Here is an 8,430-nt window from a genome sequence, read left to right as displayed (position 1 = left end):
ACTTAAATAATTAAAGATATTTAAGAATAATTAAGACTAATAAAATCAGAAAAAAATTATGTGAAGGTAGATTTGGAATAATCACAACATTTACAGTTAGTGTTAAAAAAGTTATGCTTAAGAAGATCTGGAGACTTGAAAAGTGAGACTTGAGTGTGAGTAAAATGTTGAAAGCGATGGTGGAGGATGACCAAGCTTCAGGTTTGGAGCTAATTGATTGAATGATCTTGTGGATGATATTCGTTTTTTGAGGGATTCCGTACACCTTTAGGCGCGCTATTGATGTAACGTATCCGCAGACCCACATCTCCAGATTTCGTTCTACGATCGAGTTCAGAATGACAGGACCGTAATAAGCCACGTTCATGAGTAATTTTGTCCCTGACAACTTGGAGACCAGCAGGAAACTAGGCGCCTTCAAATTTAGCTTTGATGAAACCTTGAATTAAATTTGTTAACTCTTCTTTGGAGAAAAAGATGATTTTTAATGGGCGAATATAACCAGGACGTACTTTCCCAAGACGAATGAGTTTAATAGTTTATTTAGGGATAATATTACTGTGCTCTCCAGGAGATTGCTCCAGCCCAATGTTGTCATCACTAACTCATCGATGAGAAGGGGTGGCTGACGAATCAGATAAACCGTATACCAAAGCGTTATATGCCCAGATTTCTCTCTCAGAAATTTCTTGAAACATTTGGTCAAATGATAAAGTAGATTGAGTGGGAGGTTCTGTACTTTCAATAACCTCTTTTCTATTTTTGAGAGTGTTTATTTCCTCCTTAAATAGAGTATTCTCGGCTTTTGCGACAAGAAAAGAAAGGTTCTTTAAATCACATTTAAGTTCATAAATAGTGATATCTGCACTGTGGATTGAGATTTGACGGATTTTAGGAATTAATTGCTGAAAGATTGAAGTGTTTCCATCAGGTTGTTGGTGGAAGTGTAACATTGCAAGTTTTTAGAATTACTCCTCGTGTTAATTTTAATTAACATCGGAAAATGTTTTTTTGACTGGATGAATTCATTATTAGAACACAGCAGAGAACAACTATTAAAAGCTTCTTATAGATAGAATACGTAACCAAAACTTTAGCAAGGCGAAAGGTTTAGTAAAATAGTACAAGTAAGAAGGTAGGCACAAAGAACAATGTTGTGACGTCAAATATGGCAATCAGTGGCGGCTCGCAAGTGAATTCATTGGGGAGACTGAACATTTAATAATAAAAAAAAAAATAATATAAAAATGACAAAAAACCCTTTTTTTTATTATTATAATTGATAGCTTTATAATAATATTAAAAGAATAGATAATTTATATTTTTTCATATTCGAATTCAATTATTCTTTCTTTTTTCTTCGCAAAATCATCAATAATACTTTCCACAAATGTCGGGTCCTTTGCCATATCACCCAGTTAGCTGCAATTTTTTTGTTTACAGAAAAATACGTGACGACCGCGACAAAAACTTTGAATGAGTCTAGTCTCAATGTACTGAATAACATCTATACAATCTTCACCGTTCGCTGCTTTGTCATGCATATGAAATTTGTATACACAATTGAGTCTCTCGGACGGCAGACTCCCGAACTAGCGACCGTCATCGTTATCGATTTATTTAGCCCGTATTGTTATTGAATGACACCCGTCCCGTCCTCCCATTATTAATGTAAAAATAGAATACAAAATATTATCGATATTAATATCAAAAACTATAATAGTATAATAATTATTTTCAAAATGGATAAAACATAAACAATTTTCTTCAAACCTTTTTATTGCGTTATTACTTTTTATTTTTACGGGAAGTCACCGTCTCAAAGACTCCTCTGACAAGCCGCCACTGATGGCAATTAGCGTACCTTATAACCGGTCGGTGGTTAAAACAAAACGGTGAACGGACAAATTTTCTAAAAAACATGTTTTAAATAGTTTGAGTTAAATAATACGTTACAATGTTATATACTTGTAGCTAAAAACATATAATATATTATGATTAAAATAGAAATATACAAGTCTAATATTTATTATTAAATACACATTTTTATATTTTATACATAGTAATTATCTTTTAGTCAATTTTTTCCTATTACTAAATTTAAAATAAGTAATGTATGTAATAAATAGTTTAATTTTTTAAAGTAATTGCATTAATGTAGATTTCTTGCAATCGGGAAACTTTTTCCTGTAAACATTTACAATTTGTAAAACAAACTGTGTTTGCTCTTCATTGGTTGTCAATAACTTATTGTAATCCTCCATCAATTTAATACCTCACTCTGCCGTATCATTTACTACTTGTAACTTGGTTACAATATTTAATGCATTTTTATAACTATGAATGGTATCCCAAGTCGATGGATCATTTTTAATGTACAGCGTTTTATATCAAGAGTAGTTGATTGCAGATTAATAGACAAGCAATTAACGATATTTAATATTTCGTTTAAGCATACAATTATTATGATAACTTCAAACTTAGCAAACTGTATGGCCAAACCCTTTGCCTCTGCAGCTTCTTGTTTTTAGTACTTTTTCTTAATGCATAAAGAACTTTTAAAAAATCAATAAAATGATTTTTTAAAAATTTAATACCCTTGTATTTTGAAACCCACCTTGTTTCACAATGTTGTGGTACTTTATAATTGGTTTCTTATAAAAAACATGATGGTGAATTGTAGAAACCGATTGGAATGCATATTAATGCTATAAATAGCTTCTAATAAACCAAGTATTTCATCTACTTCTTGAATATTTTTCGTTACATCAATCAGAACTAGGTTTAACCTATGAGCATGACAATGAATATACGGACACGGATTTTGTGCTAATTCCCTTATTTTTGTTTGAACACTAGAAAAAGCTCAGGACATTACTGATGCACCATCATATGATTGACTTACACAATTTTAAATATCCAAACCAATATTATTTAATAAAAAAAAATATTATGCCATCACACAGAGTTTGAGCATTTAATTCGTTCAATTCGACAAAACCTAAAAAAAATCTTTCTTTAATTTTTAAATTGTGCAAATATCGAAATCAAATTCTCATTTGCTCAGTTTTTGACTGATCTCTAGCCTTATTTTCAACTAAACAAAATATCTGGCTTCCAATATGAACTTCATTTACTATTAATTGTAATACAAGCTTTGAGATAGCTTTTATTATATCATTTTGTATTTCAGGCGATACGTATTTGCTATTTTTAGGTAATAAATTAAAATTTGTTTTAAAATGTTCATTTTCGATAGAAATTAATTTTATAATTTCTAAAAAGTTACCTTCATTTACGTTATGGCGTGAACACAAACTTGCATCACAATTTTCACTATTGAATTCTTCTTTTATATCTTTTCGATGTTCTCGTAGTCCAATATCTTGCGGGGCACAATATAAGACACACCTTATTACACTTGTTAAAATAGCTGAATTTTTTATAACTTGCTCCTTGACTTGTTAATTTATTTAAAGTTGAAACTGATCCAGTTTTTTTAGTTAATAGCCATGCACTATATGTAGCTATTGCATTTTTATAAGAAGTAGTATTATCATGTTTTAGATTCTGAACGGAGTGAAGAATGTATTGATTTTACAATGATGTGTTTTTTTTTTTTTTTTTTTTTTTTTATTTTTTTTTTTGTGTCTGTCACCACGTTTTGGAGCAGTAAAACCGATTTTAAAAAGTAGACCCTGTTTCGGATAGGAAAGTGAATGTAGTTTGTACTTTGGGGGGTCAAAAGTAAAAAATTTCCAATAGTTTTCAAAAGCGCCGGGAAAAACCAAAAAAAAATGACGGAAAAACGGGAATTTTTACGCAAAACCAGTTTTCGACCAAATCGATTTTTTTATGGTTGTAATTCAAAAACTAATCACTGAAAATACTTGAAATTTTCACCAAATGTTAATGTCAGTGGTATCCGTATATAATTAAATTTTCAAAAAATTTTGACTTTTTTTGAGTTATTTATAGACCACTGAAATTTTCAATTTTTTTGAGAAATTTTTTTTAAAGTGTCGATAAAAAATTGTTGGATGACCAAAAAGTTTTGAAAATTTAATACAAGGTTCCTTATGAGTTGTTTTTAATGTAGCTAAAAAAAATTAAAAATCGTTAGGCACAATTTTTTTTTATAAGCGTTTATAGTTCAAAATTTTACGAAATCTGTCGAAAACGCGAAAATTTGCAAGTAATTTTGAAGTTGAAAAATCATAATTTTTTTTTCTTTTATAACTAAGTTTTGAAAATTTGGTACAAGGTTCTTCATAAATTTTTCTACAAATATCTGTAAAAAAAACTCTACCGGATTCAGACAAAAAATTTTTATGAGTGTTTGAATTTTAAATTTTTATGAAATTGCGTAACGATAACGATTTATCCTCAAACGATTTTAAATATTTGTTATTTTTCAAAAAGTCGTAGATACTTCAAAATTTTACCAGTTATTAGGATTGGTGTTTTTCTTTACGTGATTAAATTTTCAAAAATATTTTGACTTTTTTGAGCTATTTATAGACAACTGAAATTTTCAAATTTTCTGAAAAATTTTTTTTGAAGTGTCAATAAAATTTTTTTGGTCCTATCAAAATACTTGAAAATTTAATACAAAGTTCCTCATAAGTTATTCTTATAGTGTAGTGATTAAAAAATTATAAGAATACATAGGCACAATTTTTTTTTATTAGCATTTGAAGTTCAAATATTGACAAAAATTCGTCAAAATCATGAATATTTGCAATTTATTTTGTAGGTATAATTCATAAAAATGTTTGTATAAGTAGCTAAGAGTTGAAAATTTAATACAAGATTTTTCATAAGTTTTCCTTCAAGTATCTATAGAAAAACTCGAAGCATCATAATAGGATCAATTTTAAGTGCGTTTGAATTTTAAATTTTAACGAAATAGCGTAACGATAACGATTTATCCTCAAACGATTTTAAATATTTGTTATTTTTCGAAAAAAAGTATAAGTCGTAGATACTTGAAAATTTTTCTAGTTATTAAGATTGGCGTTTCCTTTACGTGATTTAATTTTCAAAATATTTTGACTTTTTTTGAGCTATTTATAGACAACTGAAATTTGAAATCATGAATATTTGTTAACTATTTGGTAGTTAAAAATTTATAAATGTTTTACTTACTATCAAAAGCTAAGAATTGAAAATTTAATACTATGCTGTCCATAAGTTAAGCTTAGAATAATTATAAAAAAGTTTGAGGATTATTCAATTAAAAAAATGTTAGAAGTGATTAAATTTAAGTTAAGTTAGGTTTTAATTTGAAATCAAAAATTAACGTGTCAAATAACTTTTTACTACTAAAAATTTTTCGATTTTTGTTATTTTTAAAAATTTACTGATCGTAGGATCTTGAATCTTTTACTTAAATGTTTGAATTTTCTTTTTTTTACTCATTGTCTAAAAATCCGCGAGTATAGTTAGAATCTTGAATATTTGAATTGCCGCTTTAATTTCCCTCCGGAACCATGTGAGTTATGTCTGATAGTGGGCAGTGATAACGAGGGAACAAGCAAGTTTGTTTATGCTGGCAATCATTAATTCCAAAATTTTATATTGTATAATTATATGGAGGAATGTACTATAGAGTATAGATTATTTTGTTTCAGTTGAATATCTAATAAAATAACATATTTGTTTATGGTTATGTGTGTATATAACTTTTGATATATCATATGTCAATCAACCGGATATTTGCTTATCCGGACCACCCTTGACATTAATTAGTCCGGATAATTGGAGTTCTACTGTATTTAAAATTCACTCTGTTCAGTATTCTAACGTGTTACCGTCTGTTTACATCTTATTGCCAAATAAAAAATAAAACACCTATAAACGCATGTTTCAAGTTGTGCGCCGTCCGCTCCTACTTTATAAATCGCGGTTAGCAACAACGACTTGCGTAGTGATATTGGTGTGAAGGAGGGTAACCCATGGTGTAACAAGTTCAGTGTTGAGTCATATCTAGATAAATTATCTAGATGCAAATTAAGTATTTTTATCTTATCTAGATGAAAAAACAAATTAGTATCTAATTGGTATCTAAGATTTAAGTTATGAAAATCTACATAAATATCTAGATAAATCTTGTGTAATGCATGTGTATTTTTTTCAATAATCGTTTACTGTTTATTTAGCCATTTTACATAAAATATTATGATATAAATATCTACAAGAGTACAAAATAATAACATTTGGGTGCTGTTTACTCGTAATAATTTTATTTCATCCTGTTACCATAATAATTTAACAATATTTTAATGTTCGATAAGACGATAATGAATTAATAACAAATACTATAAATGATAATACGAGAAAGTCAATGATAATCAAGCAGTGACATACGGAGCCCTCAGTTGTACTGTTTTTGCCTATATCCCTGGTGTAATTTACATAATATTAAATCTCGCCAAAATGTGAAATGGTTGTAAACAAAAATAACCATTGGCTTTCGTATAAGTACTATAAATAAACAGCAATGGTTGCTTTGTACTTAAAACTTTTATGAGACTAACTACCAAGATGTATACCCGCACAGCACAATTAATCCCGCCGGTAGTCCTACTAGCCTCCTAATCGGGATAACCCATTTTAGTACTCCATTTTCATGTCTTTGGAGTTCTAAAAAGAATTAACTCAATTTATTAATCAAATGTAATACTAACTGACAAATACAATGGGAATGCCCGAATGTATTTAACTAGGAAGACCTTGGGAATATCATAATTTTATACAATTTTATTGTAGACAATCAGCAGTTATAGTAACTATAGTTGTTATAACACTTATAACTCTTCTTTTTGTATACATACGTACAGCATTGACTAGAAGCCAGGGCAGAAGGAGTAGCTGTCCAGGGTCCCGTGATTTTGGTAGCCCCGCGTTACACGGTTTTAAAATCGTTTTGTCAACTTTTTATTTAATTTGTACAGTAAATAAACACTTCTATCATAATATTAGTATCTAATACCTAGATATCTACACATTAATGATTATTTGGGTAAAATAATGTTGGTAGGTCAACAATAAGTTGTTAAAAAAGCTATAAAATTAATATACCCTGGGGCCTCACAAAAAAAATCTGCCTCAGGCCTCATAATAATTTCTCTCGACACTGCGTAGGTAAGTTTTCGGAGTAATAAATACCCAATATGGCAATATCTTATAATTATTATATTTTATATTTTTATATAATATTATATTATAATACATTAATAGGGATGGCCAATAAATCGTTACGACTGGGAGTCTGGAGGCGAAGACACAAAAAAATACATAAATTGAACGCTCGTTCATTTATAATAACAAATATATTTATATTTTAATTCGTAGTCTGTACTGAGCACTGACCACTGCTATCTAGCGTATGTCGAACAATGCAAACACATTACAAATTTACAAACAGCTGACCAAATGCGAACTAATAATTATTTACTAATGGGTAAACCCAAAATTGTTATCTTCGTCGGCGACGACGACGATCACAAATAACTAAAATATATTATTATTATTATATAATTCAATATCATCTATGGTCAACCGTCAACGTCCAATGACCGGCGTTACCCATTATAATATACGTGTATTCTGTGCAGTGTGCTTAATTATCTTGATTTGTGAGCAATATGTATGTTGGTTCCTGATTTTTGATTTATTTTCTCACATGCGTTTAAGCGTTCTACTTGTACAATCGTCAACCCGAAGACAATATAATCGACGATATAATTAGAAAACGACTGACATATAGCTGCAGTTATTATGGCCGACAATAATAAACGGTGAGTTATTTAGTAGCCTACACACTAAAATCGTGCATCGTTAATTTACTGTCTCCGAGGTATGCGGTACCTAATGTTCGCAGAGATCAAAAGGTTTATTGTGATAAATTCGTTATAAATAAATTTTAATAAATTTTTGTTTTACCGTGATAACGGCAAAACTACTGACGAAAACAGTATACTGAACTTTTAAACGTTCATGCGTTATTGTCTTACTTACTTAAGTCATCTTTTTGTTTTTGATTAATTTCATTGGTTCATTCTAGTAACTTTTTCATGGAGACACCTACATCGACCAGACTATAATATTTTTATCTCTATTCTTATTCAATTCAATAAACTTAGTTTATGTTAAAATTTATGTACAAGTACTTTCTACAATGGTAATACCTATGGTATTGTATTAAATATTAATAAACTGTGTGATAAACATCATCACGAAATACCTACTCATATATATATCAATAGCTGTTATAATTAGATGTAATGAAACTAATGACTGTTGAACCTGTATGCTTTATTGCTTTTGTTTACGCTGTCGAGCTCTTGCGAACAGTTGACCCGACAACTCGCACCGTACAACGGTTGTTACCACTTACAATATTAATAAATAAAGAAAAGGAATAAT

The sequence above is a fragment of the Aphis gossypii genome, unplaced genomic scaffold (assembly GCF_020184175.1).
Source record: "Aphis gossypii isolate Hap1 unplaced genomic scaffold, ASM2018417v2 Contig00088, whole genome shotgun sequence".
NCBI classification, from domain to species: domain Eukaryota; kingdom Metazoa; phylum Arthropoda; class Insecta; order Hemiptera; family Aphididae; genus Aphis; species Aphis gossypii.
Note: the sequence above shows the minus strand (reverse complement) of the source record.